Consider the following 11,966-nt stretch of genomic DNA (forward strand, 5'->3'; position numbering starts at 1 on the left):
ATTGGTCTTCCTGGATTTTTCTCATCAAGCGTTAGTAATTGATCATGTTATTATTTTTTTTTAACCAAAGTCAACCATTTCTCAGAGGTATTATCAATTCTCCTGGCAGACAATGTCACTGCTACCAGTGACATTATAATGACTGCACTAGTGGGAAATGAGGTCATGGTGTCTCTAACCTATAACTGGGGTGCTTTCTTACACCCTGAGACATGAACCTTGGCAGAGACAGGCTCACCAGGCACATATCAGAGGGCTGCTTGGTGAGTATGTTTTTCTTTTCTCTCCTGTTAGAAAAAGTCCCCCAGAGTGACTTTTGGTGTTGGAACTTTATCTTGGAGTCCTACTATGCTTTCTTATTTGGGAAGAAGTGGTGTGTCACCTTAAATCTGAAGTTTACAGTGAAATCTATGACCTTCATGAGGACTCTACTAGCGCTTGCAGGTTTTTTTAGATTTTTTTTTAAAAATGTGGGCCATTTAAAAAGTCTTTATTGAATTTGTTATGATATTCCTTCTGTTTTATGTTTTGGTTTTATGGCCCCAAGGTATGTGGGATCTTAGCTCCCCAACCAGGAATTGAACCCGAGACCTCCGGTATTGGGAGGTGACGTCTTAGCCACTGGATGGTCAAGGAAGTCCCAGCTCTTGCCTTTTTATGGCATTTACTGTGTTACTCTTCTCTTCTTTTTTTTTTTTTTTTTTTAAGCAAGAGAATAGGATTTATTAGAGAGGAGGAAAGTACAAAGCCCTCAGCATAGACACTGAGAGCGGGTTAAGAGTCCCCATCTTCTTTTCTTTTTTGTTCTTGGCTTCCTGAGACCTCTTTTGTCCATACTTTCTCAATATTAGACTTGCTAGAATTTTCCTTTCCTTCCAACCTTTTAAAACTTTTCTTTAAAACTGGGGACCACAGGACCTCCATTGTAGGAATATTTTGAAGAATAAATATAATTATATAAATGTCTGGCTTTGACACAGAAAATGTGGGTTCTTTTTTTTTTTCTTGTTTTCTCTGGGGTCAAGATCAGCTTTAGAAAAACAACCATAAAGAGCTATCCCCTTGGGTGGTGTGAGGAAAAGGCATAAAGCCTATTCTTTTCAAGTTTTTCTTAGACCACAGGGAAGAGATGTAACTGTTGACTCTGAGTCTTATAAGGAGAGATGTATTCCTTTTTTAAAAAATACATATTTATTTGTTATTTTTATTTTTGGTTGCACTTGGTTTTTGCTGCTGCATGCTTGCTTTCTCTAGTTGCTGAAAGCAGGGGCTACTCTTCATTGCAGTTCATGGGCTTCTCATTATGGTGGCTTCTCTTGTTGCAGAGCAGGGCTTTAGGCACATGGACTTAGCAAGCACGTACACAAGCTTAGTTGTCCAGAGGCGTGTGGAATCTTCCCGGACTAGGGATCAAACCCACGTCCCCTGTGTTGGCAAGTGGGTTCTTATTCATTGCACCTGCCACCCGGGAAGTCCAAGGAGAGAAGTACTCCTGAATTTATTTCCCAGAGCCAAGCATAGATATAAAGCCACTCATGGACCACATTGTCAGCACTGAGCCCGAGTCATAAAATGAGCCTGACTTTAGGACAGGAAACCCTGAGTTTGGGGCTCTAATTCACGATGGCTCCCTCTCACATGCCCAGATATGACACCACCCTGCCCTCAGTGCTGGAGAGGAAATGAAACATGCCAGGGCAGGGCCCGGCAAAGAGCCCATTGAATGAGGAGTGATGGCATGATTATTTTTTGGCTGAAGCAAAGTGGATTTATTATAACATGTAACAAGTCCAGAAGGTAGGGAGGCTATGTGCCTTGTTATTTAAAGCGGCTCCATGATGTTATCAGGGCCCAGATGTTTTTGAATCTTTGCCTTCTGTCATTCTCAATATATGGATCTCATTCTCCACCTGGTTTCCCTGCAGTGCCCCCAAACTCTCAGAATATCAAGATAAAGTAAAAAAAAAAAAAGAAAGAAAGAAAAGAAACCAAACAGACTTCTTTATTTTTAAAAGGTTTTTCTAACAATTTTATTTATTGTTCTGAGTTTGACTATTTTATTTATTATTTAAAAATATTTTTTTATTGGAGTCTACTTGATTTACAATGTTACCTTAACAACAATGTTGCGTTAACTTCAGGCATAGAGCAAAGTGATTGTTATACATATACATATATCCACTCTAGATTTGAACATGCCATTATTTTTAACATTAGTCATTGGTGCCCGCAGGGAGAAGGTTGCCACCTTGCTTCTCCCCAGCTGGCTGAAGGCCAACACCTGAAGAAGGAAAAATCTAAATTGATTACCCTTCTTACCTGGGGACTGTCTTTTCTGTCTGAGTATGTGACCACCTGCTTGAACTTACTCCTCCTTTCTTTCCCTTATATGTAATGCTGTTTTTTGACAAAGGAAAGCTCACTTCAAAATATCTGGATGTCTGTTTTTTTCTCGGCATGCTGCTTGGCTTGAGGGATCTCGGTTCCTCAGCCAGATATTGAACCCGAGCCCCCCGCATTGGAAATGCCAAGTCCTAACCTCTGGACCACCAGGAAAGTCCCTGGATGTCTGTGTTCTTATTCCACATTTTTAGTTCTCATTATCTCATGTCTAGTTTCCCGTCTCCACATGTGTTGTTGTTTAGTCGCTAAGTCATGTCCGACTCTTTGTAACCCCATGGACTGTAGCCCACCAGGCTCCACTGTCCATGGAATTCTCCAGGCAAGATTACCAGAGTGGGTTGTGATCTCCTCTTCCAGGGCATCTTCTCAACCCAGGGATCAAACCCACATCTCCTGCATTGGCAGGTGGATTCTTTTTTACCACTGAGCAACCTGGAAGCCCCTCTCTACATTGTACTTGTTCCTAATGACCTGTGTTCATTCACCACAACACATGGGATTCTGCGGAATTATCACAGAATCTGCCCTGGTGTTCATGGCTCTGTACTCCTCCAAGGCAGATTGAAGTGTGTGTGGGGGGGACTCCCTTAAATCGGGCTGGTCCCCAGTTGCTGTGTGTGTTGGCTACTAAAGCTTCTTACCTGTATATCTCTCAGGAGTTTTGCCCTTCATTAAAGAGCAGCCTGACCTACGAGGCTATCACCTGAATGGCTAGCGATCAATGATTGACAGGAGTGGGGTCTGTAAACCCAGCCTATGGTCTCAGGGAGGAGTTAACTCTGTGCTACAGTGTGCTACAGTCCCTGGGACTGCAAGGAGATCCAACCAGTCCATCCTAAAGGACATTAATTCTGAATATTCATTGGAAGGGCTGATGCTGAAGCTGAAACTCCAATACTTTGGCCACCTGATGTGAAGAACGGATTCCTTGGAAAAGGCTCTGATGCTGGGAAAGATTGAAGACAGGAGAAGGGGATGACAGAGGATGAGATGGTTGGATGGCATCACCGACTCAATGGACCTGAGTTTGAGTAAGCTCCGGGAGTTGGTGATGGACAGGGAAGCCTGGTGTGCTGCAGTCCATGGGGTCGCAAAGAGTCAGACATGACTGAGCGACTGAACTTAACTGAACAGTGTGTGTACCAGGGCCCCCTTGTGGGAACAGGCTTGCTTAGCCTCTCTCCTGCCGCACCTGCCTACCTCCCTCCCTCTCTCCTGAGAGTGCTCTCAGTTAAGCAGCTTGACAACTTCTCCATCACAGCCTCTGCTCCATGGGAACCTGACCTAAAATGCTGATTATCCTGCTTCGTAATGAACAAGAGGCTTAGCTTAAAGGCACGACACCCCAAATCCGAGCCGCTAAGGACTGATGTTCCAGTTATCAAAGACATTTCTGAGATGGAGTGTGTGTGGGGGGGTGGGGGTGTGGGGGGTGTGGGGGGTGGGGGGGGTCCCTTCAGCATCATGTGCTTGGCACTGGAAACCGGAAATGGCATGGAGGTCTTCCCATGGGCCATTATTCTTGGATATTTGGAAATTGATTGACGGGAATCATTGAAAATGACATCTCTCCTCCTTCCTCCGTTCCTCCTCCCTCCCTTCCTTTTTTTCCTTCTTTTTTTTTTGCCCTTTACCATAACATAGTACCGGGGTCCAGCCCCGGTAGGAGCCAGGGATTCCCTCGGGAGGACGGCGTTGGCGATTAGAATAGCGAAGGCTGAGAGATTTATTAGAGGCTCATTATAACTGGTTTACGCGGGAAATCAATAAAGTTCGTAGCACCAAACTTGCTCTGACTACGGAGGCCGCAGGCGCTCTCTCAAATAGAGGAAGGTGCCCCACCTTGGGCGCCTTCTCGAGTGGGTCTTAGAAGCCCAGACAAATAAGTAGTCCCAGAGGACCCCCACGCTCCAATTAAATGTCCTGAAGGAAGATCAGAAGAGAAAAGGAGGAAAAGAAAACACGAAAGAACGACACGGGGAAACCGAGCTTCAGTGAGCAAGGCCCACACTTTATTTTCCAAAGCAGTTTTTTTTTTTTTCCCCAAAGTAGTTTTTATACCTTAAGTTGTGCATAGAGGATAATGGGGGAAGGGGTAGAGTCATGCAAGGTCAGCAGTCCTTGATCCTTATCGAAGCCAGGCTTTCTTTCTGCAAATTTATCATATGCAAAAGTTTTAGGTGATTTACATCATCTTCTGGCCAGGAGGTCTGTTAACATTTTATGACCCTTTCTTCAGAAAACTTATTTTTCTCTCAAGGTGATTATTCTAAAGTCAGGCGCCACCCTCCGAAAGCATTAGATAAAGTTGCATTCCTATAGGGCAAAAGTGTGGTGGGCTATAACAAGAAAAGAATTAACTCAAGGGTCCAAGGTTACAAACATTAAAGCTACTACTTACATTTCTATACACCAACTATATTAATCAATACACTCCCAGGGACACAGTAGGTAAGGGATATGGAAACTTGGCAGCAAGCATTAGCTCAACAAAGAAATCCTCTACTAGCTCTATTCTAACAATTTTAACTCTGAGAAGCTCTGCATTGTTAGAATACCTTAAGCTTCCTGTGCCTCTCTTGGTTGGGAGGCTGTGAATCTGAACAAACCTGTCAGGCAAGCTAGAAAGTCATCAGGGGGTTTGAATTGAAACACTCCTATTATGCCCAGGAGACTTATTAACTAGAGCTCTAAATTGATTTTCTTACAGAGAAAGGTGGTCGGGGATAACTCCCTGTTAATGTCAGAAGAGTTGGTGAAAGTCGTAAAATAGTAAAACAGACAGATTTTGGTTTTGGGGTAGATGCTCGGGCCGGTCCGGGGGGCCCCTTGAGCCCTGACTCGCCTTTGCATATCAGGCCTCTCCGCGTGACCTTTGTCATGGGTGGGAACTCCCGTGCTGGCTCCCGGCAACATAGTAAAAATGGACTTTAAGGTCATACTGCTAATCTATAGCCACCCCCCCCCGCCCCCTTCAAATACAGCAGCTCCTTCCTCAGAACTACAAAAGGCATGTACCTGAGCCTTTGAAAGTAAGACGCTGTTTAATTCCTCCTTTTCTGAGAAGGTTTTGTGCTTAGCTGTAAAGTAGGAGTTGAGAGTAGGAGACACGGAGAAGCCATGTTTGGGTTCAAAGGTTCCTACATCACTGTCCTGTAATTTTAGGTAATTTATTAAGTTTTTCTCATCTGTAACAGATGATGATAATAACACCTCTTTTATTTCTTTATTCCCCACCATACAGCTTGAAGGACCTTAGTTTCCCGACCAGTGATCAAACCCATGCTCCCTGCAGTGGAAACACGGAGTCTTAACCACTGGACTGCCAGGAAAATCCCAACATTTATTTTTAAAGAGAAATTAGTAAGTTACACTATTACATAAAGTACTATACTTAGAACATTGCCTTCCTCCCTTGGTTTAATTCTCCAGGCAAGGATACTGGAGTGGGTAGCCATTCCCTTCTCCAGGGAATCTTCATGACCCAGGAATCAAACCAGGGTCTTCTGCATTGCAGGCAGATTCTTTCCCAGCTGAGTTATCAGGGAAGCCCATTTTAAAAGAGAAATTAGTAAGTTAAAGTATTACACGAAGTACTATACTTAGAACATTGCCATCTTCCCCTGTTTTTATGTACTCGACACACACGTTTGAGTCAGTCATACCTCCCCCTCCATGACTTCCAGAGTTTATGCTTAGCATGAACAAACAATTAATTTTCCAAACCAGAAAGGTTTAGAATGAAAAGGGGCTCTAATCAAACTCCAGGGGTGCATTTTTGCCTTTCTTCTTGCAATATTCCTATTGAATTGCTACTGAATGTGTCTTTTCTACCTCAATGAGAACACTGGCTCCCAGCATCAACACATTTATTCACATTTTTGGTGCAGCAAAATATAGTTTCAGAATTGCTTCAACCACAGAAAACACACCTACTAAACAGAGTTCCAGATTTTTTTGCAGTTAATTTGCTGTTCTCTTCCACCACCTACCTCACCCAAGACTGAGGGTGTCTATTCAAATATTGTCTTGTTTTCTTTTCGTTCTTTCCTCAGTGCGGTTATCGTAGTCATTGAAGTCCAATTGGGTTCATTGGTTTCAATTTTAGTTTTTTTTTTAATCCTTTCCCATCCTTTCTGATTTTATTTTATTCTTGGAAAATGTAGAACGTTTTAAACATGTTTTTAAAAAAGTCAAAGTATGTACTTTTTTTTTTTTAATTAGAGAAGTGTCATTCCCTCGCTTAACTCTTTTAGTCTGTGAGCATCTATTTTCCATTACTGACTGGTAATCTCCCTTGTGGAAAGGTCACAACAAGGCTCCGGTTTGTGCCCTTGTTGAGTGTAGGCAGAGGAGAGGGGAAGGGCTGTAGACTGGAAGGCCTCAAGTTCCACAGAATGACTGTGGATCACTCTGGTGGTGGTAGTAGTTTAGTCACTATGTCCTGTCCAACTCTTGCAACCCCATGGACTGTAGCCCATCAGGCTTCTCTGTCCAAGGATTTCCCAGGCAAGAATACAGGAGTGGGTTGCCATTAACTTCTCCAGGGGATCTTCCTGACCCAGGGATAGAACTCAGGTCCCCTGCATTGCAGGCAGGTTCCTTACCCACTAAGCCACCAGGAAAGCCCATGGATCACTCTATTGATTGCCAATTCCCTGCCAGGGACTCCACTTTAAAACCTAAAGAAGCAGAACTTGGTAGGGAGATTTCTTCCATCATCTGCCACCCTGGGGTTTGGTGGAGAAAGAAAGGAGTGAGTATCTGGGCAGAGTTGGTAACCTACATCTGTTTTCATAATTTTCTCAATTCAGCAAGGCTTTTAATTTTCCTGGATCAACCCCTCCAAAGTCACGTCACTTGGGATTAAAAAAAAATTATTTATTTGATTTGCCTTCCATGGTGACTCAGTGGTAAAGAATCTGCCTGGCAATGCAGGAGACATGGGTTCAATTCCTGGGTCAGGAAGATTCCCCTGGAATAAGAAATGGCAACCTGCTCCAGTATTCTTGCCTGGGAAATCCCAGGGACAGAGAAACCTGGAGGGCTTACATGGAGTCACAAAAGAATCAGACTCAACTTAGCAACTAAACAACAACAATTTATGTTATTATTTATTTGGCTGCACTGGGTCTTATGGTATACAGGATCTTTTTTTCTTTTTTATGTTTTATTTTATTTATTTTTAAAATTAATTTATTTATTATAATTGGAGGCTAATTACTTTACAATATTGTGGTGGTTTTTGCCATACATTGACATGAATCAGCCATGTACATGTGTCGCCCTGTCCTGAACTCCCCTCCGACCTCCCTCCCTATTCCATCCCTCTGGGTTGTCCCAGTGCACTGGCTTTTAGTGCCCTATTTCATGCATCGAACTTGGACTTGTCATCTATTTCACATATGGTAATATACATGTTTTAAATGCTATGCTCTCAAATCATCCCACCCTCGCTTTATCTCACAGAGTCCCAAAGACTGTTCTTTACATCTGTGTCTCTTTTGCTGTCTCTCATATAGGGTCATCATTACCATCTTTTTAAATTCCATAAATATTCGTTAATATACTATATTGGTATTTTTCTTTCTGACTTACTTCACTCTGTATAATAGGCTCCAGTTTCATCCACCCCATTCGAACTGACTCAAATGCATTCTTTTTAACAGCTGAGTAATGTTCCATTGTGTATATGTACCACAACTTTCTTATCCATTCATCTGCTGATGGACATCTAGGTTGCGTCCATGTCCTAGCTATTGTAAACAGTGCATGCAGGATCTTTTAACTGTGACATATGAACTCTTAATTACTTTTGGCATGTGAGATGTTGTTTCCTGACCAAGGATGGAAACTGGGCCCCCTATATTGGAAGCTGGAGTCTTAGCCACTCATTGGACCACCAGGGAAATCCCCACCTAGGATATTATTATCTAATATTATGGATATTGGGTCAATATATATCCTTGAAATACTATACAGGGAGCAACAAGTGTAGAATATCAAAGGTCTCTCTCTAAAATTATCATCTTTCTTGACCACATTTACCAATATTAGTCTTGTTTACATCTTTTCTACTTTTATCAAGTATAGTTACTTATATTTCTATTTTATTAATTTATTCTTTTATCTTCATGCTATGTTCCCTCTACTGTCCTAAGCAAAATTAAGCAAAATACATAAGTTAATTAAATTTTTTTTTCACAGTTTAAAATTATTCCTTTAAATCTATCAAATCAGGCAGGCTGAGCATGTTACTCAAATTCTCTATATTTTGTTTATTTTGGGAACTCAGTGACATTCTTCAGATAGATATCTGTTAAATTACATCTTGTGTCCTTCTATTTCCTAAAGCCTTTTACTATAAAAAGGAAATTGTCAGTTTGAAATCCTACAGGGTTAAGGGAATTTCCTGGTGGTCTAGTGGTTAAGACTCTTTGCTTCCAATGCAGGGGCAACAGGTTTGATCCCCAGTTGGGGAACTAAGATACCACATGCTGCACGATGTGGAAAAAAAAAAATCCTACAAGGTTAAGCCATTAACATGAATAAATAAAGTCTGTTTCATGGAGGCTACAATGAATTAGAGGATGCCTTTCCAGTCAATAGAGGTGAAATTACCTAGCTCCATTTACCATTTTTCATGGGAAAACACTGGCCATGACTATAGCATTTTCTAATTTTTTAAAAGAAACCAAAAAAAAAAATCTAGATTGTTCAGAAGTTGGCATTTAATCTAAAATTTATAAACCACAGAATGGGAAAAAGAAGAGACATATTGGTGCCATAACTGCCCATTTTCTGCCACTGTGTAGCCTATGTTTAGACAAACATCATTCATAAATACATATCCACATTGCTGTTCTTCAATTGCTAAGTTGTGTGAGACTCTGCAATGCCATGGACTGCAGCACTCCAGGCTTCCCCGTCCTTCACTATCTCCCAGAATTTGCTGAAACTCCTGTCCATTGAGTCAATGATGTCATCCAATCATCTCACCCTCTGCTGCCCCATTCTTTTGCCTTCAACTTTTCCTAGCATCAGGGTCTTTTCCAGTGAGTCAGCTCTTCACATCAGGTGACCAAAGTATTGGAGCTTCAGCTTCAGCATCAATCCTTCCAATGACTATTTAGGGTTGATTTCCTTTAGGATGGACTGGTTTGATCTCCTTGCAGTCCAAGGGACTCTCAAGAGTCTTCTCCAACACCACAGTCTGAAAGCATCAATTCTTTGGTGCTCAGCCTTCTTTATGGTCCAACTCTCACATCTGTTCATGACTACTAGAAAAACCACATACCCTACATAAAATGGTAGCAAATCATTTACAACTTGGAAAATAGCTAGTTTATTCTTTCAAGATAGTTTTAATCAATATATGTATACCCAAATCTGAAGTAGGATTTTAAAAATACGAATCAAGGTAAAATTTGCCACATGAAGGAAAAATAATACACATCTTATCTTTCCCTCTAGACCATCTGGCTTTGAATAAAATAAGCTGCTGGATGTTGACATTATGGCTCCTGGTGAGTTGGTATTGGGGATTCTCTTTCTCTTCCAGACTGGAGTTGGGCTCTTAGGGAATTTTTCACTCCTTTATTTTTATATGTTGACCTTGTTCACAAAACACAGTCAGAGGCCCACAAATGTAATTCTCAATCAATTGACCTTAGCCAACTCCCTGGTCCTTTTCTCTAGGGGAATCCCTCAGACACTGGATGCTTTTGGTTTGAAACATTTCCTGGGAGAAGCTGAATGTAAGGTTAGCTTTTATACTCACAGAGTGGCCCGGGGGGTTTCCCTCTGTACCACCTGCCTCTTGAGTGGCTTCCAGGCTATCACAATCAGCCCTAGTAATTCCAAGTGGGCGAAACTCAAACTTGAAGCTCCAAAATTTGTTAAACCTGCCTGTTTCCTCTGTTGGATTGTTCATCTCCTGATAAATGTTGTTGTGCCCATGAAACTGACTCACCAGATAATTACTGCAAATGTAACAGAAAATCAAAGTTTTGGATTGTGTTCTGCAAAAATGCCTGATTCATTTTTGACCTCAATCTATGCATTCCTGTTTCCTTTCCTTGATATGTTGTTTTTGGTAAACATGGGTTGGGCCAGTGGTTCCATAGTGCTCTTCCTGCAAAGACATAAGCAGAGAGTCCGGTATATTTACCACAATAGTCTCTCTCCCAGAGCATCCCAGGAGGCTTTTGCCATTCGCACTGTCCTGCTTCTGGTGAGCTCATTTGTTTCCTTTTATTCTCTCTCCTCCATCTTATCACTTTATATGACTTGCTTTGTCAACCCCAACTTGCAACTAGTGAATGTCAGTGCATTCCTGGCTGCTTGTTTTCCAGCTTTCAGCCCCTTTGTGCTCATCAGCTGTGATACTCAAATCTTCAGAACCTGCCTTGTTATTTGTGGTAAAATAAAAATCTCCAAATAGTCCTTTTACAAATAGCTACCACTCATTCAACACTTTTTAAGCACTCAATATTCGGTGACTGAGTTTAACTGTAGACTCATCTAAAATGTATTATTTTTCAATGTGATTTGTGATTTAGTTTAATTTTCTATATGCCTTTGTATTTTCTCTTTGCATATTGTCTTTCAATGCAGCCAATATGTTTTCCTCTACCCAAGAAAAAAGGGATCACTTCTGTTGACACTTGGCATTGTCCTATATGACAGGGAACTATTAATAATTCCAGTGGAAGACCTACTTGATACTACTCTTGCCCTACTACATATAATTTGATTTAGCTTTTTAAGGCCTCATCCTTAAAATGGATCAGCTAAGGACCAGCAAGCACTTGAAGAAGCATTCTATCCTGAAACAAAGACAAAGACAAACAGATAGGGGAAAATAACATGGAAGAAAAAGGATATTAAAGAAGTAAGCTAAAATTTTACAATTTGTGAGCAATATTGTTGGTGAGATATGAAACTCTATTACATGCATAAGGCAAGGGTAGTATGCTATCAAAAGAATGATAGAAGACCAAAAAGACTACTGGGACTTAGAAACATGACAGAAGAGGTGAAGTATTCAGTAGGGTGGTAGGAAATTAAAATGGAGGAACCTCTAGGAAATTGGATGAAGGGATAAGAACATTCAGTTCAGTTCAGTTCAGTCTCTCAGCCATGTCCGACTCTTTGCGACCCCATGAATCGCAGCACGCCAGGCCTCCTTGTCCATCACCAACTCCAGGAGTTCACCCAAACTCACATCCATTGAGTCGGTGATGCCATCCAGCCATCTCATCCTCTGTCGTCCCCTTCTCCTCCTTCCCCCTGGAAGAAGGGATAAGAACATTAGAAACCTTAGAAAAGAAACAGAAATGATATATGCACCCCTATGTTCATCTTAGTATTATGGAAACAACCTACGTGCCTATTAATGGATGAATGGACAAAGATGTGGGAGATTCATAGATACACAGGAATAGTATTGAGCCATAAAAAGGTGAAATCCTGCCCTTTGAGACTGCATGGATGGACCTTGAGGGAATTATGCCAAGTGAAATAAATCAGACAGAGAAAGACAAATAACATATGGCTTCATG

General features: G+C 41.5%; 1 long non-coding RNA gene across 1 annotated transcript; it reads left to right on the forward strand.

The window, feature by feature from the left end:
* On the forward strand, positions 1-10,457 carry LOC147353991 (uncharacterized). Its single transcript, XR_015146162.1, has 3 exons — positions 1-263; positions 5,648-5,766; positions 9,877-10,457. It is a non-coding gene; the product is annotated as an uncharacterized LOC147353991 (long non-coding RNA).
* Positions 10,458-11,966: the final 1,509 nt, after the last annotated feature.

Source organism: Bos grunniens, chromosome 18 (genome assembly GCF_055505025.1).
Source record: "Bos grunniens cultivar Pamir isolate PY7600 chromosome 18, Bosgru_T2T1.0, whole genome shotgun sequence".
NCBI lineage: Eukaryota > Metazoa > Chordata > Mammalia > Artiodactyla > Bovidae > Bos > Bos grunniens.